We start from the raw sequence: 23768 nt of genomic DNA, 5'->3' as shown, positions 1-23768 counted from the left end.
TGATCTTGATATTGTTAACTTATTGCATACTTACTTTAGTGTTGTTGACACTGGTTCATGTTGTTTGTTTTTTATCACCTATTAAGTATCATAGTTTATTTTATACTATTATTCATTGTGTATTAGTTGCTATTTTGGGTTGGACGATGATACCTACTAAGTAAACATTGTATCGTACTAAGCCATACTTGTGTTTTTCTTTGAGTGCAGCGAGTGTACCAACACCTTTGATTTTTCTCAGCTCTAGACATTCTCCAGCATATCAGGTTCCATGATGATCTATTCATTCAAGCTCGTGTTGAATTTTCTCGGTCATGACATGATGTCCTTTGTTTTTAGATACATACCATTTTATTCTTTTATTTTGGGGTATTTGATACTCTTAGACTTAGTATTTGGAGATTAAATATCCTTGATGTGATGACTTTCAAGTTGTGGGAATGACATATAGTAGACTTTAATGGATTTGTGTTTCTTACATCGATAAGATTTAAGCTTACGCATTATGGTTAGAATTTTGTAAATTGAACAAAAAATATAAGTTGGGGTTTGAATTTCTTGGTTCACCCACTTAGGAGGTTAAGGGTGGGTGTCACTCACGACTCAATTTGGGTCGTGACATAGAGTAGAGGGATGAGGACCTAAAATTGAATCTGAAGTAAATGGAAATATGGTTTCGTCGAAGCTAACATGCTTATCTATATAGAAAATGGTGGTCTTTCAAGTATGAGTCATTTTTTATTTTATGAACTACACACACCTGGTTTTCACTAAAAACAGATACATAGGCATCCCTTTTTTGGGTTTGGTGTTTGTAAAAATGGGGTATTTTGTCTTTTTTAAAAATAAATAAGAAATCTTCTTTTTTTTTTGCTTTTATTTCCTCCCTCGATTAGAGTTTGTGATAAAATTTAATTAGATTCTACTCAAAGGGACAAATGATACCTCCGACCAAAGGATATGGTTCCAAAAGGCGAGATTCCCAAATTCATGATAGTTGACACAATACCTAAGGATCTATGGCGATGGTGGACATGCATGGGGAGTTATGAGCAACAGAGAGTAAAAGAACATTTGGGACATCTAATGGAGATTTATGTAAGAAGTTAAGTGATCTAGGCATTGATTCCTATATGGGATCCAAAAAACAACGTGTTTTTGGATTTTTCTGACTTTGAAATGACTACAAGTCTGGAAGAAATTGCCAGCTTCATAGGAAAAGGATCTAGTGTTCGGGGTGTTAATGTCCATATTAAAAGCCTATGATCCCAAAGAATGTTGATGCCAAAAAGTTTCTGGACTTTCTCAAGATCAACCAAATAAATAAGGAGAGTTTGGAAAAAGGGTGGGTCTCATTAGACTTTTTACACAAGAGGTACGACCAAAAGGATGAATCTTAAAACTACTGGAACCAACTTAGCAATCAAGGGGGTGTAGAGGTTTGGAAGGAGAATGGATATTTTGCCATCATGGTTGTGTTTTTGGGGCGCATTCCCCCCCCCCCCACCAAATATGATTAGCATATAGATATTCATTTGGCTGAGGTGGGGAAGGCATTGACCAAAATGGAAAGTCCTACTATTATTCCTATGATCCTGACAGATATATTTTTCTGTGCATTAACTAAATGTATAAATGGGGAAATGTAATTCGAAGGCTACAACATCTTGTTGAAAATATGATTTTTGGAACATATTTATTATTTTGATCGTACGCTCAGTTTCACTCTAGATTGGTGTAATTATATTTCCTTCCATAAGGAAAGGAAAGCGAAAACCAATTTTCAAATGGAATTTTAGTGTACGACTCTCGGTGATCACGTTTGATGAAATAGTATGGAATTGTTATTGTTCTAGGTAAGGATTTCATTTTCATATCTATTGTTATCTCATTTCTTGTGTTGAGTGGACTTAGAAGTGTTCAACCGTGTGCCCTACTTCGAGTTTGCATCAGTTGGCTAGATTTTAAGACATCCCACCAAATCATAATATGAGTAGGTTTGTATTTGATAGTACCCCGCCAAGGTTTTCCTTTGATAGTGGTGCTTGAGTACCTATTGTGGTTTTTTGATCCAGCAACATTTTGTGACACTCCCGAGGATTTAGCAGAAAAAGAAAAGACTAGCACACCATAAGACAGTTGGAAAGCGAGTTGGAGAAGGCAAAAGCACCATAGCCCAACAAGAAGTTCAAGTCCAAATAGGAAAAAATCACCGGTTAGAGTTACAAGATATGGATGGGGAATTGAAGCATACAAAGGAAAAATTAGCTCAATTAGAGAAGGAGCTGGATAGTAGAATTCATTTGGCCTAGTAGATAAAAAGGAGCAAAGCTTTGAGATTTCTCAATTGAAGAGGGACTTAGTGGCATTTGCATAGGTCATGCACTACCAAAAGGGAGATTTTAAGCTGCAAAAGGAGAAACTCGAGAAAGAAAGATCATGTTGTATGGATTTACATGATCAACTTAAAACACAGTTAGAAGAACAAAGAAAACCAGTCATTGTGTTGATAGTGAAATGGGCTATTGTATAATTTTCTATTGTTCGAGTTGGAGCAAAAGCAAATGATCACTGAGAGAGAAACCTTGCTTAATCATTTTCAAGCATCAGAATAACAAAAGGCCCTCTTAAGGAAATGTCTTGGTGATCATGAGGCGTGGTGGAATAACTTCCATGAAAATTTGGGAAGGGCCAGACATCTAGTTCATCAATTGAAGAAACAAACCTCCTATATTATTAAAACTCATTTTCGTATGAATGACACAGAATTTGTTGGGCAACCACATTACATTGTTTCCCATAAGCCGAAGGTGTTGTTGAATCTGTATGAGTCCTTGAAAGAAGATTAAAGAAGAGTTCAACTATTTTTATTTGCTTGTTTATCTTATTTTGTTTAAGACTCAATATGTTAGTTTAAAGTTTTGGTTTTCAAAGAGATCATGTTGATCATAGTTGTGTCTACACTCTTTGGTTTTGTCGTTTTGTTTAAGGACTTTGGAAATGAATGAAAGGGTTTTCTTTTTGCTTTTCTAAATTATTTTGTTGAGTTGTCTAAATTTTTAAACTACATAATGATCTGATTCATGTGGAGACATGATATGTAGGCAACCTTCAAAGTGTTGATAAAAAAGTTTTTTTTAAAAGAAAAAAAAGGGAAGACAATGAACAAAGCTAAGCTAGGATGAGAAATTGGCCTTCTAAATTCATGTTATTAGGTGATTAACAATTGTGTGATTGATGTTGTAATTGTTTAACCCCTAACAAGTTGGACATTTCTCTTTACTTTAGTAAGTTTTTCGGTGATTGATTTGTGGTAAACTAATAGAACACCCTTGCTTGACTAGGTCTATGATAAGAGCGTCAATGACAACCAATATTGAAATTGTGGTAAACCCGGTAGATACTCCAGTTGATTCATCAAAAACAGAGTCAACCACGGGTGAAGAAAATCAGCCTTTGAGACATGTTATGGCACATTTTTGGCATGTCAGGGCCAATGGACAAGAACCACTAATGTCTATTCTTTGTCTTCTTAAGATCACTAGTATCCAATCTTCATCTTCTCATATTTCGATATCAAATCCTTTCTTCTCTCAAAGGTATGGTTTATTTGATAATTATGGGGTTGAACCAGTAATAACACACCCTTAACGCATTCCATTTAAGAATAATCCCAGTGTCACAATAGCTTCACCAATCTATACTCACCTAGAACACACTATGACGCAGAGAGCAGCTCAAGATGGACAATTTACTGCCCATCCAGAGCAGTACTATACTCATGGGATAGCATTTTGGAGCCATAACTCTGTACAATTTGGTTCCCCTCTTGATGTTGAGAGGCCCACTCAAGGCTCAGAACAAGAGGAAATGTTGAAAAAAAATGAAAAGCATCGAGCAACACATGAAAAGTATGGAAGGAATAGGAGGGTACAAAAATGTTGCGTTTAAAGACTTGTGTATGTTCCCAAATGTCCACGTTCCACTTGGATTCAAAATCCCTACGTTTGATAAGTATATGGGCACAATGATCCATAGATCATCTCAAGAGATATTGCAATCAACTTGGAGGTGCATGGGTAAAGAGGAACTACTCGTGGCTTATTTTAGTGAGAGTTGTTGCCTTAAAATGGTTTATATGCCAAGAGATCTCCCACTGGGATAATATGATTCATAGAGGCTTAAGATCATGATTACTTTCACCACCTGACAACCGCAATTTGTAAGATCCTTTCACACAACAATCAAAATTAGAGAAATGGTTGAAAGTGGTCTCAAAATAGGAAGGATTGTGATCCAGACAGTAATCAAAGATATCACACATGACATTTAAGGTGGTTCAAGAGGTTTTGGAAATCTTAAAAGGAAAGAGAAAGTTTTTTTTTGCTAGCATCAGGGTCAAGGGGTGCTCAAAAGAAATTCAAATTGTCTTACTCACCAATTCAATGACAATATAGCTATCCTCAACATTAATACCCTTATGTTCCTCAATATTCAATATCTTTATCTCCATAAAGAGTCTTCCATGCTCATCCATATGGGCATCCTCCCAATCCCCCACATTTTTTGCCTCAACTCAAGGAAACCTTCGTCCACAATGACCACCCAATCAGGTCCTTTACAACCCTCCTCCTACACAAAATTATGCTCAAGAGCAGGGACAGAAAAGGAAATTCACTCCATTGAGAGATTCATATCCCAAATTATTTCAAAAGTTAAGGAAAATAAGAGTGATTGAGTCTATTCAACCACATCATCTGAATCCAACTACTCCAGGTTTCCAGGATAATGGATGATGTGAGTATCATTCAGGGGCACATGACACAACATTGAAAATTGTTGGACCGTAAAGGAGGCAATAGAGAAGCTAATCGACCATGGAGTGGTCATTGTGATGGATAATAAAAAGACATCCAATTTAACTAATAACCCACTTACAACTCAAAAAAATTTAGTCGGTATGATCTGTGATGATCAAGGTTACAAACTCCTTCGGAAAATGGGAAAGTTTTTTCAGAAGATCAGAGAGGATGACATGTCATTAAAGAATTCAAAACCAGTCTCATCTTCGACTGTTAAAGATGTCAATCTTGATGCCAATGTTTTGTGTGTCTTGGGTTTTTTGAAGGGGATTGAAGTTCGAGCAGGTATGAGGAAGTTGTATGTATCAAAAGGCTTTTCATTAACACAACAGGACCAAATTTGCTTGGTAAAGTTGAAAGAATCTACATTTGTTAACCCCGTCTAGCAGCTTCTAGTGAATGATTGGAAGGTTGTTCCTCGGAACTACAACAAAATCATTGTGGTTTACGGTTGAAAGGAAATTGTTGAAGATGATAAAGCTGAAGGGCTGATACTCTTCGGAATATGTTATTCTCGAGAAGAGACTAAGTAAAGGAAGATGGCTCAAAGAGTTTCTAAAAAAACTAAGGTTCCAGACTAATCTATTGTGGAACAATTGAATAAAACCCCTGCACATATTTCACTATTATCTCTACTCTTGCACTATTGTCTCAAGAGATATTGCAATCAATATATTTCAGTATTGTGCATCTAGGCATGTTTCATCGAGTTTTATGTGTTTGTTTTGAATGAAATTCATGTAAGAGGTGCTAAACTCATAGACGATCGTATTTGGGTTGTAAACGTATGGTAAATTATTCCCAAGGACCATCCAAGGGTCCTTGAGGAAGGACCCCAAACCTGTTGACAAGGCTGTCCCAGGCAGACCCCAAACGACGGAGTAGTCGACGACTCTTGGGTCTATCAATTCCCCGTCGATGGGGACTTGGCCTTGGGTGAGATGGAGAGCCTTGAAAGGTGACTGAACCAATCGACAGTTTCTAGCATGGCCCATCTGTGGGCTTACGCCCCGTCGATGGTGTCATAAGTAGACACTGTTTTCCTGCGCAGCTTTGCTGTTAAGTCAAGGGGTGTATTCTAAATTCACCTCACTTCTAAATGGATGTATTGGCAGTCTATTAAGGGTATATTGGCTATTTAAAACAAGTATATAAGTGTTTAACACTTAGAATATTTCATTCATCCAAATCAAAACCCCAAATTCTAGGGTATGATCTTGGGATGTGACACTAGAGTACAAAGAAGCCCTTGATAGCCCTTCACCATGTGCTAACATAGATGATTAGTAGTTTTACCTTTGGCAAGTAGAACAGATTCCAGGGTGTGGGGTCCTTTATGACACCGGATTCCAAACCTATCTTGTGTGGTCTATGTCGGTTAGTGTGTATACTCATCATATGAGATGTGCATTCTAGTATTGGAGAAGTTCTACAACATGTAGGTACTGGAATGGGATGCAATTTATACATGGAACAAGTAGGCTTTAAAGGTTCTAGGGTGATTTTTATAGGTCCTCCAAGACCATTATGTGATGTCCTCTAATTGTTTACTGGTCTCTTAAATAGCTTAATGAAATATTTTGAATTATTTTAAGTATGTTAAATAGAAATTTTCTTATCAAGGGTATCTTTGAGGATGGCTTATGTGTGCTTGAAGAGGGTGTATAGGCGGTCTCTTCATGTCTTACTTTTGTGAGTCTTAGAGTACCCTTAGGTGGAGAGTCTAAATGTTTATATGGATTCTAAGTGACTATGGTTGTGTCTTGTGTATTACATGAATATTCCTTATATGTGAAGATTAACTTGAAGATGGTTCTTACATTTTTTATGAAGTTTCTATTAAAAAGCATGAAAAGTATGTTTAAAAGAAAATGTCCATTTTTTCATAGTTTCTTGCATGTACACCATACTTTGTGAATTCAATGTGCTAATTCAATATGTTTATCTATTTTTACAAGTGTAGGTGGCAAGTGAGGATTCTCATAGAAGTTGAAGTTTAGGAATAACATTCTCTCAAGATTGGTATGTCCTCCTATGTTTGAGGACATGGCTTATATTTTAGTTTCCTTTTCTAAAAGATTTTGTAATAGACTATTAGTTTATTTTTAAGTTGATGTAAGGTTCGTGACCCTATGATATTATATGTGTCCAAGATAGTTTATGACGAGACTTAGATTTCTTATATTTTATAAAGAGTTTGACTATTATGATGAAGAGTTTTAATTTTGTACTACTTTTCATATGTATGTGATAAAAGATTTCAAAGGGATCGTATAAGACCTCTAAGAGGTCGAGTACGTCGTGTCGCGATTTGGGGTGCTCTCCGGTCGTGACAAAGCTTGGTATCAAAGCATAAGGTTATGAAGTAATCTTTAGGATTCAAAGTATTATAAAGCCACGTCTAGTAAAGTCTTGTTCATCGTTGGTGAGCCGCGACACTTTTATGAACGAGAGGCTATAGGACAATAAAAGTTTCCCTTTCTTAATTAATCTTTTGTCGTGCCATAGAGTTGAGGTTATAAGTGTCTATTCCGAATCTCTTCCCAAATGTTTATAAGACATGAATATAATAAGGACGCCCTCAAGAAGAGTTGATGAGGAAGTGGTGAATGAGGGAGTTCCTTCTAAGTGGAACAAGTTCCCTAAGGTGTTCAAGTACCTCAAGTTGAACAAGTTCCTATAGCTAATCAAGGGAATGAGGTTCTGGTGGTTCCCCCGGACATGACTAATGAAGAATTTAAAGGAGTTCGTCTTACCCTAGCCCGAGCCTTTATGACTCAAGAGAATCGAGACGTGGGTCCTAGGATAAATGACCTAGAGAATACTCTGGCCACTATGCTGAGAGACTTTTTGAGAATGAATCCTCCTACCTTTCTTAGATCTAAAGTGGGAGATGATCCCCAAGCCTTCTTGGATGATGTGTATAAGATAGTACATGCTATATGGGTGACTTCTAGGGAGAAGGAGGAGTTGGTTTCCTACCAATTGAAAGGGGTTTCTCAAGTGTGGTATACATAATGGAAAGATAGTAGGCCGATTGAATCGTGTCCTATAGAATAGGAAGAGTTTAAGGAAGCATTCTAAGAGAGATACTTTCCCAGTGAGAATAGTGAGGTTAAGGTCGAGGAGCTCATAAACCTTAGGCAAGGTAACATAAATGTAGAGAAGCATTCCTTGAATTTATCCCATTGTCTAAGTATGCTCAATCTTTTGTGTGTAACTAGAGATGAGATGAGTAGGTTCTTGAACGGTGTATCTAACCTTGTGAAGGAAGAGTGTCGTACAGTATTGCTCCATGTTAATATGACTTAATCTAGGCTTATGGTGTATGCTCAATGATTGAAGAGTCTAAGCTTGGAGGGAAGTAAAGATGCTAAGAGAGGAAGGAACGATGAGCAAGGTCAACCTAGAATTAAGAAGAGGGATCCAAATAGAGATGTTCCTAGTCCACCTAAGGCTAACTATGAGAGAGGTGGTGGTTCCGACATTGATAAAACCTACTTGCTAAAATTGTGGGAAAAACATTTTGGGAAGTGTCTAAACGGTACTAGTGGGTGTTTTGGTTGTGGTAAGAATGACCACAAGATGAGTTATTTTCCTACCTTTGTGGCTAGAGGAAGAGAGGCCATGCAAGCTCTTCTAGTGGGTTGGTTGGATGTTGGTGAAGCAAAAAAATTCTTCTATTGCCTCCAAGATAACAAGGAAGCAAATCGGGATGAAGGTGCCGGTAAGTTATAGTTTTCTATTTTGTCAGTTGTTGGGTTCCTTCTAATTGGGGGAGTATGGTGAATAGTTGGGTTGATGAATCTTTCCTCCTCTCTTCAATTCTAATCAAGCTAGAGTGTTTGAATTTTCTAGTTGAATGTTGCATGTGTTTAGGAGTCTAAGTGAAAATGAGTTTCATTGATCTCCTTGCATTATGAATATTTTCATGAGGTTATGTTTATGGTAAATTGAGTTCAAATGGTCTTGTCTTTCATACTGTTGTTCCTCTATAATGATTTGCCTAGATGTTGCATGGGTGAACTATTAAGCATGATTTACAATGAACTTTCTAAGAATGATGCATAAATGTGTTTTATGAGATTTTGACATAATATTCTTAGAGATAATGATATGAGTATGATGATATGTGGAGAAGAAAGTTACTCCTATGTGAAATGAAAAGGTAGAGTTTTATTGCATCATAAGTCATAGATGATGTTCCTAGTTTCTTATTGTGTTTTGAGTCTCTGGATTATGTGGGGTTGATCTTCCACTTATATATGTGTATTGTATGATGTAGTATGGTTATGATCTTCTAGTCTCGAGTTTTTATTCCTTGAAAGTATAGAAAATGTTTTAGTGTCATTCGAGGACGAATTTTGTGCAAGTGGGGAAGAATGTAATAAACCTAAAATCGAAGTAGGTTAAACTAGAGGCTAATATGTTCATTATGAGTTAATAAGGTGTAAAAATAATGGTTAATATCTTTATAAGTCAGTTTGAAAAGTTTGGAAGTGAACATCAAAGGACGACCAAGACGTCCGGTAACTAGGCTTGTGTGTGTGCTAGTGTGGCTTGCCAGGTTTTATGTGTTGTTTGGTTGATAGGAGAGGACTCTAACACCTAGATTAAAATGTTTAGGGTTGAAATTTCCAGTAACGACTCTCCAAGGATAACCCCAAGGGTCTTTGAGGAGGACCTAAGCCTTGGCAAGAAACTTCTAAAAATAGTCCAAACCATGGCCACCAAACAATGCCCCTTAGTTTGATTGACGCCCCATAGATTTGGGCGTGGTTCCACACTTTGTGATGGAAGCTTATCCCCCATTTCGACCGTCTCTCACCAAAATCACACCCAGCAAGACGGGTTGTGATTCAAAAGACGGCCAGTAGATATAAATGTCGTTTGACACCTATAATTTTCTGCAAGTGTCTCGGCCAAGTTGGGGGTAGTTTGGAAATTCACCTAGCATCCTAATTAAGTAATGGACGGTTATTTTAGGTGTTTTTATGTATTTTAATTTAGTTTATACATCTAAAACTTAAAATAGACTTCACTTTTCCAAATCAAAACCCAAGATTAAAAATAAGTTCTATCTAGACTCCATTGAAGCTTGAAAAAAGGTTGAAGCTACCATTGAAGTTCTTCATTTATTTCTCCATCAATTTCGTGGGAATTATTCATAAAAGGCATGATATTTCATTCTTGATTCTTCTTCCATTCAAGGAGCCAATTCCAAAGGCTTTTCAAAGATTTTCCAAAACCTTAAAGTCCTATTCTGAATTCTAAGCATGGGTTCTTGCATGAAAAGGTTTTAAGTGATGTTTTATGGATTGATAAACGTTATTTGAATATTTTAAGATCAAAAAATATATGAACCCATGTATTTCTTGAATTCCTAAGTTTGACTCTAAAGTGGGTGAATTGATCATGGCTTAATCTTATTTAATTCATGTGTAGATTGTATTGGGCTATTGAATTATGTATTGATTAATGTTAGAATTTTTCATAGTTGCCTTGTAATGTTGATATCTTTATTGATTATTGATGGATCATGGACATGGATGAATTGTTGGCTTAGTCTTATGTATATTGTTATTGTAAATACCTCTTATTATGTGAATTATTGGAAAGGCTAAGTAATGGTGATTATGGCTATTGGAAGGTGTTGAGTTGCCTAATTCCTCTGTTTAGCATAGAATTGATATTTAATTGTCATTTTTTGGTATGGTTCACTTATGGTTGCGGTGTTTAATTGTTATATATGTTATGAACATGGCCTTGTCGGCATTATTAAGTGAACTATAGTATGATCATGATATGGTATATGTAAAGATATAACATGAGGATACTCGTGTGATGATCTTGTATGGATACTATGATTGAATGTATTGCCTCTCTAGTTGATGATGTGTGATGTGAAGGACCAGGGAGAGACTTTAGAGAATTATGTGGTGTCCTGTGTGGTAAACTAGGTGTCCCTACTTTCTACTTGAAAAGGTGTTGATTGAACGAAAGAATGAAAGTCTAGGATCAGTAGACCTAAGTTGGTGCCCTTCCTTGAATTATTATAGGATGTATTCTAGAGTATGTCTTGAACCGGTAGACCTAATCATGCTGACCCTTCTTAACGAGTCTATAACCCTTAGTGAAATGTGAAACTTTGAATAATGTAAAGAAGGTTAATGATTACGCTAGGATCGGTAGGCCTAAGGAGCCCTTTCACGAATAGTCAAATGAGCTATCCTAATAGACCATGGTTGGCAGCCCTAGTGGACCCATCTTTGGAAGAAAAACTATTATTAGTTGGTAGAACGTAGTAATGGTACCCTCTCTAATACATCTAGGGAATGAATTACTCCATAAGAACAAAGGGAAAGCACCTAGAGCATATGCTTGTAATAGTAGCTCTACTTGTGAATGAGACTAGAGTACAAAGAAGACCTTGATAGTCCTTATCCAAGTGCCAACATGGGGGTGATTATTAGTTCTACATGTAACATCTCACAACTCATAATAGCCAGGAATAAGCTAAGAAACTAAAAACAATCACTTTTGGACACAAAATGGAAAATCTGGAAAATTGACTAAGTTGAAATAGTGAATTTTTGTCATTTTCAAACGGTCATAACTTCTAGCTCAGAAGGAGTTAGAGTCAGTTCATTATATGGTTGGAAATATATTTCTAAGAGCTTTGCACAATTTCAATATCGTATAAGTTAGATATGCTCTTTAGAAGTTGGTTGTTGAAGTAAGGAAAGTCTAATACTGGATTTTAGTAAGGGCAAACTTGTCTTATTACCCATCTATTTCCTAATTCAATTTAAGGGCTTATTTGGGGTTAAAATAAGTTGAAATTCAGAATAGAAAGGTTATTTTACCCTTAGGTCTAAGAGAGGAGAAAATAGAAGAAAGAAAAAGGGAGATATTCGTAGGGGGGTGATCCCTAATAAGGTATGTGAGATATTTCTGTTGGTTTAGTTCACCCACACACCATTTTGTTTCATTTTAAAAAATCTATGAGTTGATTTCATGTTAAACGTTGAAGTTCTCGAAGAAAAATATTGAATCTTGTTGATTGAACTGTTGGTAGCTTCCTATTGTGGGTTGATTCTTATATCTCCAGGTTGTTTTTGAGTTGATTTCAGTGGGTATTTAGGATATTAATATTCCTATGTTTTTGGTGAAAGAACTAAGGAGGTTTGGAGGGTTTAGAGATTGAAAAACTAGATGAATAGTCCGTAAGAGGCACCTAGGGAGTCCAGGCGCGTCGTGTCTGTAGTGCACCAGAGATAAGGACACTGAGGCCTAGCACGGCACATCACCAATACGCCTATAAATGTCCTCGGTCAGTTGAGGCTACAACGCCCCGAATGAGCTCAAATCGGTGTTTTTTGCCCAGTTTTCGTAGTTTAGCCCTTATAAGTTCTTCTAAGGTATGTTAGCACCTCCCAATGATTCTAATTATTCCAAATAATTTCTAAACACCTAGAAATCATCAAAGAACTCAATTCATAACCTTGAATCCATAATCCAATTCAAGGAAAGTTAAGATCAAAGTCTAAGAAGTTAAGAGTTAAGATTAGAAGGTTAAGAAGTAAGTCAAAGTGAAGCTTCTGAAAGTCTCCAAGATCTTATTTAAACGTTTTAACATTGTTTTAAGACTCAAGTTTCAAGTCAAATAAAGGATAAAGAGTTGAACCTTGCAATATAAGGGAATTAAGTATTCCCTAAGTTGAGTTCATTTCTCAAAAGTTATAAAGGAACTAAGTATTCCCTAGAAAGTTTATAAATATTTATACATTTAAGTTAAAAGGAAACTAAGATTTCCAAAAAGAGTTTTGTGCAAGAAAATAAAAAATTGATTCTAAGAGAGCTTTTTAAAGCTAAAGTGTGGAGCAAATTATCTCGACCCAAAGAAAGAAAGTTATTTTAAAAGAATGAGCTAAAGTACATTTTGGGAGTAGTATTGAGCACCGATGTGGGAATGAGAGGTCATATTAACTCAAGTATCCATGTAAACCATGATGCCATCATGGGTATTAATGTGTCATACTTTTTAGATGATCATGTAAGTTAAGCTAATGGATCCACTAAGTTAAGGAGTTCTATGTGACAGCAAAGTAAGGACAGTTGTATCAGTGTGGGCTAGACATAATTTTACCACTTAGTCTCATAGTGGTTGGTTGTTGCTTAGAGAATCTCCCACAGAAACTATATTACTTTCATTCAAAAATATGAGTTTGTTATTGCATTATCTTTAACGAACTAAGTTGTTTACACTGTTTTACAAGTTATATATATATATATATATATATATATATATATATATAAATAAAATATTGCATGTTCTTTATTACTTTATATTGAGTTAGTATTTCATGAATTGAGCAGAGCCAAGGTAAGCTCTTAAAATTCTCTCAAGACTTAAGTTATTGTTAGCATTCCAAGTCGCATACTCATACATTCAATATACTGATGCTAGTTGGCTTGCATCGTCTTATGATGCTGATAGCGGGTAAGTAGGATCAATATCTAGCACATCGTCAATACAATTTGAGCATCCAGAGACATTGGTGAGTCTCCCTACATTCTGGAGGATGCTTTTATATGATTTTAATATTTTTCATTATTAGAATGTTGAGGGGTTTTTCCCAACATTTATCTTAGTATTATAGTGGCTTCATAGACTTAAAAGCAGACAAATTTTAGTATCTCATCATCTTGCATCTTGATATTCTATTTTGATACTTAAGTGTCTTTTTTGCCTATGACATTAATCTGAGTTATTTATGATAAATATTACTTGTTTTACTTTTGAGTTAAGTCTTCCGCTAATTTAGATAAGCCTGGACAAGGGTTCGCTCAAGGCCCACAATGGGAATTGGTTCTCGGTCACGTCTAGAGTGTAGGCTCGGACATGATAAACTTTATATTAGAGCAGAGAGTTCAAGAGTCGTAGAGATTCTAAGAAGTCTTGTTTTTAGAGTCTTAGTCATCGGTGTGAAGCGCGCCATATCTCTTATTAGGAGGCTACAACATTTAGAAATTCATTTATTTCATATGTATCGAGATATTGTTCATATGCAATACACACTAGTATTTTTTTCTTGTGCAATACAACCCAGTCATTCATTCATGTTGAAAACACGTCAATTCTCTATTCATGGGCAATATGCACCATATGCATGTCCAGGAAAATACTCTCCAACATTCATGTGCAATACACACCATATTCATATTTTGGGTGATAACATAATCGTAGGTCAACCCACAATGACAATACGTCTCATTTGAAACTCTCAAGGCAATACACCTTATTTCTCCTTTTCAATCTAGGATTATACGTCTTAGTTCCGGATTCTCGTATCTTTCTTTTCCTAAAAAAAACACATCCCATTCAGATTCGTCATTTTGTGATGTTTATTTTAGAGTTTGAACCGCCAACTCAAGTTACCTGAGAATGATCCACAAGCCGCCAATAGAGAGTCAAGATCAATCTCACAGATGACGCACAGAGCAAGTCGAAGACCAAGAAAAGACCTTAAGCAAAAACATTAAGTAGGGATCTTGTAAATCCTATATTGTAGAGAAGTGGAGTTCTGTAACTCTTTTGTTCATATAACTATAGACTATAGATATGACAAGAAATAAGAAGCAATCTTTTGACCACAATTTCCGATAGTATCGGCTATCAAAGTTTCTCAAACTAAACTAACCTGATTTTCTCTTATTCAAGGATATGTATGTAATCTCTGAATCAAGGTTCGGTCATCTTTTTAAAAATGACTTCAACGGAGTTTGAAACATTCAAAAATTAGTCAATTTGTTCACTTTCTTCACTTTAAAACTCTTCATGTTTCCAAGCAAAGACGGGCATGTTGTGGACACCTAATTTTTTACGTGTTTATTTTACTCCTACAATATATAGTAAGGTCTTTTCTTATGTTTTTGTTTTGTATTTTATATTTTGAGTTGTTTGTCTTTCTTTGTTTTATTTTTTTTAATTGGCCCAAATTATCCAATGTTGATTGAATTGGGCTGATTTAGACCCAATTCTGATAGCCCAAAAAATTTTAGATCCAGCCCTATAGCAACGGTCAAGATTGAATTCCAACCATTCATAATATTTTGATCCAACAGTTTTTAGGTGACCCTACCAAAAATACAAAAGACTCCAAAAATTAGAATTTTGGTCCTAATTTTGAGTTTATTTTTATTCTTCCCTTTTTTTTCCACCATCGCCACTGGCCACTAGCCCTTGGCCGAAAAAATCTCAAAAATTATACAATTTCTTCCTTTCACCATCCTCTAGACAAATCCGCAAACCATTCATATTTATTCATAGCCTTATTCCATAGATCTAAGAAAAATCAAACACAAATCTTTATTATTAATTTTTTAGATTTTTGAAGTTCCAGTCATTCCCATCCTATACCATATATATAAATGTGTAGGGTTCTTCAAGGTCTATCTTCGGATATAAAATGTATGTCCAAAATCCATCAAAAAAGTTTCGTGAAGTTTTACGGCGACCCTCATTCGCTCGAAAATTTATGTTAATCTTCCCCCCTCCCATCCTCTATCAAAATCTGTTACTATCACATTTTTTTACCATATAAGTCATTTTGGTGCTGGATTTGTATTATTTTCATAGTGTTCTTTAAGTCTTATCATGTTTGAAGTTTTTGCTTGAATTTTTTTTTTTTGAAATTCGTTTTTTTCTGCCTTATTTGTTGTGCTTGATCTTCAAGATAGTTTATATGTTTGGATTTTGTGTTAGTGGACTGATTTTTCTTTTGATTTTTGGGTCTTGATCAAATAGGTCTACATTTTAGGGCTATTTTAAATTTTCAGATAGCTCGTTTAACTATTATTCAAGAAAAACTACCTAACTAGACATACTTCACTATCATATATACTTATTTTACCTCTAGTTTAAAAAATTACACATAATACCACTTTTAATATTCATACCATGCATATTAAAAAATTTAATTAGATATATAAATCCCTTAACTATGATATTGAATAATTATCTTAAAATTTGAAACTCCTATAAATGGTGCATCAGCGATTCAAATTATTAAGTCATTACCATGTACCCTAATGTTCACCCAAACCCGCCACGTACTTCACACACTTCCACCCCATCTATATCACTTCCTTAAAACACTCAATAAATGTTTGTATATCCCTATTTCAAAAACAACTTTTTTTATAATTAGAATTATATAAACACATATATTCAAGTTAGTTGATAATTAGCTTCTTTCAGATGATTAATACCATCCAGAAGAAGTTCAAGGTTTCTTCAACGCAATGTTGTATCAATGAGTTAAATTTTTTTCATTATTCTTATGTATCTCGGTTTACATATCGTTCGTATTGGTGTAAAATTTTACTAATTTGAGTTTGTCATTACCGGGTCTTCATCCGCCAACGTTCAAATCAAAATCTTAAAATACAAAGGAAGGAATAGATGAAGAAGACTAAGTTTATAATTACAAAATTATTATGGTTTATGATTTCATTATTTTAGAAAAACTTGTTAGAGTTAATATGCAAAGATTCTGTAAATCCGTTTGGATTGTTAATTACTGATCAATTAATTCTTTAATTAAGGAAATTAGTTACTCCTCTTTAATTCAAAGTAATAAATTGTGTATCTCCACTTGTAAAACCGTTGGATACATGTATCTCACGAGTAATGATACATGTATCTCAAGGCTCAAATTTTTGAAACTTTAAGATACAAAGGAAAGAATTGATGAGGAAGATGAAATTTATAATTACAAAATTACTATGATTTATTATTTCCTTATTTTAAGAGAACTTGCTAAAGTTTATATGCAAGGATCCTATCATATCAACTTTAACAAAGAGGTTTTCAAGGAGGTTTGCACTCTTTTCTGGAACACTTGGCTAGTAGGAGAGAATCATTTTCACTTATCACTATATCCAAAATATTGTGAAAACACCATCTCAGTCCAAAAATCATAGCCTCGGCTTCTGCAATGTTGCTAGTTCCAACTCCTAGGGATATAGTGTAGGCAAAAATGAAGTTCCCCTCTTGATCTCTTAGGATTCCCCCTCCTCCACATTGACCCTTTATGAAACTACCATCGTTATTGAATTTGACTCTAAAAGTAGGAGGTTTGATCCATGCCACTGGAACTTGTATTGTATTGGATCACAAGCTTGACAAATACTGCTCCAATTGTCATTAATTTTGACTCTATTAATTGTTTCTTGATGACCTGCACAATACAATTTGTGATATTAGTACTAGTTCTATAAAGTGAGGTCTTAGTCCCCTCAAATTTATTGCTATATCTCGACTTCCATAGCTCCCAACAAATAAACGGAGGTAGGGTCTTGGAAATGAAATTGGTGATAAGGCTGTTAGATTTGTGGTTCCTCCAACTTAGTAGGATCATGTTGAGGTTGCAACTTCTAAATCCAATGCCCAGAGGCCCTAAAAACTTTCTCCATATCTTCTTAGATAGGTACCCTTGAAAGGATAATTGTTTGACACCTTCATGCTCATTTCTAGTGGTAGAAAGGCTGCAACACTAACATTGTGGATTGAGAGTAATCCCAAGTCTTTCCACCCTGTTGTCGGTCGATAGCTTGTTACTAATATCACTCCAAAGAAGGAAGGACATCGCAAAAGGAACATTTTTTTGCCAAAGGTTGCAATAGATATGATTTGAATATCTTTTTTGCTTGATAGACCTCCATGTAGAACCAATGCTAAATTTCCCCGAGTTCGATAGGGTGCAGATAGCTTTGTCATTGACATTGCTATAAATTTTTATCTCTATGGAGTTGAGCACCATTTTGATGTTCTCGGTGAGCTGAGTATTGAGGTAGTTCCAATTCCAAGAGTTATGCATAAAGACCTCATTCAACTTAATATTCATTCAGATGTTTTTCAGTCTCAAATGCTCTTTGTAGATGGGTCCAAGAGAGTACCAATTATCAAACCGAAATGAGTCTTCTCCTTTACCAATATTCCAAAGTATATACCGCTTTATTTCCTCTTGGATGTCACAAATATCTTCCAAATTTCAGAGTTTCTTTTGTTCCAGCTTGTAGTAGTTGGGTAAACTCTATCACAATTTTTAGTTAACATGAATGAGCTCCATAAAGAATTATTCCTTCTCATGGTCCACCATTGTTTTGCTCTACAGGCTTTGTAAGTATCAGTTAGGCTTCTGAAATTGAAACCTCCTTCGTTGTAGGGGTAACAATGGTTGTTCCATGCTTCCCAATGATGTTTATTACCATTATCTTGTCCTGACCAAAAAATCTAGCCACCAATTTCTCAATGAGTTCCAAAGTTCTTTTTGAAATATTAATAGCAGCAAGCAAATGCATTGGGAGAAAAAACAAAACATGTCTCATAAGGATAGCCCTCCTACCAATGAAGACAAGCTTGGTGTGCCACCCTTTAATCCTTGCTACCACTTTGTTCACTATATCAGAATAATACTTTATTTTCATCCTACCAGTTATCAAAAGACACCCCAAATAGTTGATGGGAATTGCTCAAATTTCATTCCAATGATTCTTTCCATCCTGTTATTTGTGACTAATTTAGTCTTAGAATTCATCGAAAAACAACTCTTGTTTTTATTGATGAGTTCTCATGAGATATTTTCATAAGGGGCCAATGTATTCAGGACTATTCGCACGGATCTCTTGTTCTAATTGCAGAAGAGAATGGTATCATCTGCAAAAGAAAGACGATTAAATTTAGAACAGATAGCTTTCATATAAAAAGTATTATAACCAATAGTATTATGAAGATTGTTTATCATTAGAGATAAAATTTCAGCAATAAGAATAAAGAGAGATGGGGAAAGAGGATCTCCCTATCTAAGACCCTTTTCAGATTAAAAAAACACATGTCTTCTTCCATTGATAAGTACACAGTACCAGTTATAAGAAATATAGTTGTCGATGAGATTGACCCACAAGTCACTAAAGCCTATTTTTTTAGAATTATTCCCAAGAAGCTCTATCATACGCTTTAGTCATATCAAGTATTATGACTACATTGCCTCCCCTGTTGGGTTTGTGGATATCACAAATGATCTCTTGAGCAAGAAGAATATTATCAAAAATGGATCTCCCCTTTATGAAACCACTTTGGTTTTTTGAGATGATTTTAGGAAGAATACTTGAAACTCTGGAGTTAAGGATTTTGGATGATTTTCTAAGAAACGTTGCAGAGGCTAATGGGTGTGAGGTATGAAAAGCTTTGGGCATAGTCTATTTTGGGGACCATGAAAATGCAAGTATGTGTGTGTAATATTTGGTGAGAATAGCTCCTCTAAAAAAACCTTTAACTGCATTATGAACAACACTAGAGATAATATTCCAACATTTATGGGAAAACATCACACTTAGCCCATCAGCCCCAGAGAGCTATAGGAGTCAATTGAAAAAACTATGTCAGTAACTTCTTATAAAGAAGGAATAATAGCATTGATCATTTTGTTATCATAATCCGAGCCACAACTCGCTATGGAATTAAGAGCATTGTAGTCACAGGCGCTAGGTTGCGCCTAGGTTCATGGCAAACAACTTTTGATAGATGTTTACGGCCCCTTTAGCAATAGTTTCCTTTCCTTCCAACTAATTCTTATTCTCATCTCGGATCATTCTAATAGTAAATCTCCTTATTCTATATTTGATACTGGCATGGAACTAAGTAGTGTTGGCCTTCCCCTCATTAAACCACTTAACTCTAGCTTTCTGACTCAAGATAGAACTTGAATTTTGAGATATTTTATGAATTCAGCTTTGCATTTGGAGAGTTCACACCTATTCATAGGAGTATTATTAGTGAGGCAAGTATCCTCTAGTTTCCTGATCAAGGTCTCCAATTTTTTAGGCTCTTCATAAATATCTTTAGAAGTGTTTCTGGACCAGATACTGAGAGTTTTGGTAGTGTTTTTTTTTTATCTTTTTTTGGAGAATGTAATAACGGTTACCATGGATATGAACATCCAAACTATGATGAACAATATTTAGAACGTCTGGATGTTCAGTTCAGAAATTAAGGAACTTGAAGTACTTCATGCCTTGAATTTTTTCATGGGGGATATTTAATAAAAAAAAGGGCATGGTTGGAGCAAAATCTTGATAAATGAGTAACTGAGGTATTGTTAAGCGCATCTAACCAGATAGTGTTAAAGACTAGTCTATCAAGTCTTTTCCAGATGGTGTTGGGAGGGTCTCTGTTGTCACACCATGTCACTTTGGATCTAGTGAATCCAACATCTTGTAGACCACATTCATTGAGGCATTCAACCAAATCAATACTTTATTCTATTATGTGAGGTCTCCCACAAATTTTTCTTCTCTATTGATGATCACATTGAAGTCTCCAGTAACTCCGTCGGGGTCTTGAAGATTCGCATCCATGGTTCTTAAGCATGCCCATAATTCCTTTCTTAAATCCTCTGAGCATTTAGTATATACAATGGTGATAATGCAACAAGGACAACTATTATGACTTACTTTGATGTGGACATCTTACTATTTGTCTTTAAAAATAATAATGTTGATATCATTGGTCCCGAAAAGCCAAATTTTTGTTGGAACTATTGTAAAAATCATGGTGCATTCCAAGCTTTCTTTTGATCTCTTTGATTTTTCCACTGTCTACCATAGGTTCATGTGGGCATACGAGAGGCAAGTGGTATTGATGTCTCAAATTTTGGAGTCTCTAAAGAGATACTTTTGATCCTATACCTCTGCTGTTCCAAGAAATTATGCTAACCATCACAAACTTTTTAGGTAGAATTTTGTGAGTTTTGAGCCTCCTCCGAGAAATCTTTTGCAATTCTGTTTTAGAGTTGACTATCGATAATGTTTTGATGATTCCTCAAAGATAGATTGCTTAAGATGGAAAGACTATGTTGCTCTTGTTTCCCCGTCTTCATAAGGTTCTCTAGTTTACATAATCGATTTCCCATATTAGATTCACCATCCAATAATGATCTACTTTGTAGATCATTATCTTGACACATTATTAACATATCCTGGTTATGTCCTTCTCTAATGTCATAGTCCATCTCCTAAATGTTATTCACCTGGAATGTTGTTATCCTATTGCTAGGATCAGGTGAGTCTAGTTCCAGAGTTCGAGCTGAATTTCTCACATCTCCTTATCCCAAATCAGCCTTTGATCATTGAGATTTATAGGGTGATATGTATTAGCAAGGGTTAGTTGAGGCCATGTTTGCTCTGCTTCACTTCTCGAGCCTTGTACACCAAATTAACTCCATTAGGGATGTGAACATTGCCTTTAAACCTTTGTTTTTTATCCGAAGGTTCTTTGAGGAGATTTGGTTCATTGATGTTAACATCTTCTTTGTTGCTTTGAATTTGCTTTACTACGTTCTCTAGATAAGGACTATAAGGTTGAACTTGTTTTCTAGCTTTCATAACTCTTAAATTGGGATGGTGCCTTTCACCATTATAATTTTGCCTTTATTCATCTTGCTTTGTCGGTCTTTGTCCCATCTTGTACTTCTTGTTAACAAAAAAATGTTTTGTTCATTTTCTCGCTCGTGATCTTTTTTCTCGTTTAATTATTATCAATGGTTAAGTCCATCATCTCCTATACAACAATGTGATTGAACATATTGTTGTCATGTGTGATACTCTTAATGTCCAAAGATTATTCGTCCCTCCATCTTTTTTAACTATGGATTCACTCTATTAGTCTCTTTCTCATTGTTTTTCCCGTTTCCTTTATTATTTTCAACTTATTTCCAGCCCTCTTCTATTTCAATAGTAAAGGTCTCTAGATCTTCTTGGCAATTCATATCCATATGAATCTCTTTCATCTGAAGCAAACTCTGATAATCAGTAGAAGTTTCAGCAGTCGAGCCTAGATTTTGCGTGGTCCCATCAATTTTATGCTTGTCATTGTTGTTTTCATTTTGGGATTCTACTTATTTAATATTTGCTCTGTTGAAATTTTGTTTTGGTTGCTGATAAATTCGATGGACGATCTCGCATTTCTCTTTTATATGCCCTTGGATTTTGCAATGGATGCAAAATTCAGGGATATTTTTGTACTCAGTCTTCTGATTGAATGCTTCCATTTGTCCTTTCGAGATTTTTATTCTCACTTGAATTTCAATAATCAAAGGCTTCATGAGGTCCATTTCCACCCTCATCTTGGCCATTGTAGGTCTCGTCTTTTATTGACTTGCTTTGTCCCTGACAATAGGGGTTCCAATTGGTTCCACAATTCTACACAGAGTTACCCATTTATAGTAGTGCCATGGGATGTCCAGCAAATTCATCCACACTGAAGCTAAATTCGTCTCACTATTTAGTTTGAAATTTGTCGGCCATCTTTGGATCTTCATCGAATGATCTCCACTTAACTGAATAAAGTTGCAAGAATCTATAGTACATTGTTGTAGTCTTCTTCACTTTCGGCATCAATGAAGATATGTTTCCCATCTTTTGCCCCTATTTGGTTGATGCAATTGTAGCAAAATTTGCCCTAATTTTATCAATTTATGGGCAACTTTTTTCAAATTTCCCAACCACAGTTCATTTTCAAGTATCGTCTAGGAGGTCGTGTTCTTCCTTGGTAAAGATGACAACAGGTTTTCTATTAATAATTTCATGTTTTCTTGGTCACAGTTTGATTCTACCTTTGATGAAGTTCTGGAATCAAAAACCAAAAGGCACTTGTTGCTCGATTGCTCATCAAAGTTGGTATTTTATCCCTGGTTATTGTACTCTTGTTTTTGTTGTTGTTGTTGAAGATTTGGGAGTTTATGGCTAGAAGGGGGAAAGCGTACGCTTTTGGTGGGTTTGTGCATCTTTTGCCCAAGGCAGTCGATGGTGAGTCTCACGTCTGAGCTTCCCTTTGACTAGCCATTACCGGCGAAATCTTTTGTGTTGCCGTAAGAGAACGACTTTTTTTATTTGAAATGGGGCTTATTTATTATTTTATTTTTTATTTTTTTCTTTTGTTGTTATTTTCAAGTGTTTATATATATATATATATATATATATATATATATATATATATATATATATATATATATATATATATATACTTTTTTTAAAATATATTAATTAACATTTTGCAAAAAGAATAATAATCATTTTCATGTCTTTATGTTGCAACTAGTTCATTTATTCATTAAATATTTTTATCATTATTAAATAAAATTTGAGTCATTGGTTATTATTTTTAAAGAATAAATAAAATAACAACTATCACCATGTGTTCGGTTACGATCTTGGTGTATATTTTTTTTTAAAAAAAAAAAAGAGATCTTGTGTGCAGTTACGCTCCTAGGCCAATCATTTTTTTTAAAAAAAAATAGTAACTAACACAAATTTACATTTTTATCCAAGAATTTTTTTTAGCAAAACATGACTTAATGCGATCGTACTAGAACCACGAAATTTGGGGGTGTCTCATACCTCCCCCGATCAATAAAATTCCAATTCAGGTAAAACTTACCTGCACTGGTGTTTACACCAAGACAATATATGCATGTCATGTGTTTAAATAAATAAATTATTTTAGTTAACCATAATTAATTTATATGTGCTTTACTTCATTAAATCACGTATTGCATTGATTTGGTGTAAATATCGTGTCGGGTAATTTTTTTCCAATTCCTTACGCAATTCTGTTTTCGTAGACAAAAAATAAAAAGTCTTTTCTTTTTAAATTCGGAATTACCAGGAGACTTGGAACACCTAAAAAACTTGATTTCAAGTGGCGACTCAAAAAACATATTTTTACTTTACTTTGTTTATTTCTAAAAAAACGGTCACATCCTTAGCAATTGTAAAATGAGTAAATTATAATTATATACTATTTAATAATATATGCACATACTTTTATGGGAAAATTAAGCA

This window comes from Solanum lycopersicum, chromosome 9 (genome assembly GCF_036512215.1).
Source record: "Solanum lycopersicum chromosome 9, SLM_r2.1".
Taxonomy (NCBI): domain Eukaryota; kingdom Viridiplantae; phylum Streptophyta; class Magnoliopsida; order Solanales; family Solanaceae; genus Solanum; species Solanum lycopersicum.
Note: the sequence above shows the minus strand (reverse complement) of the source record.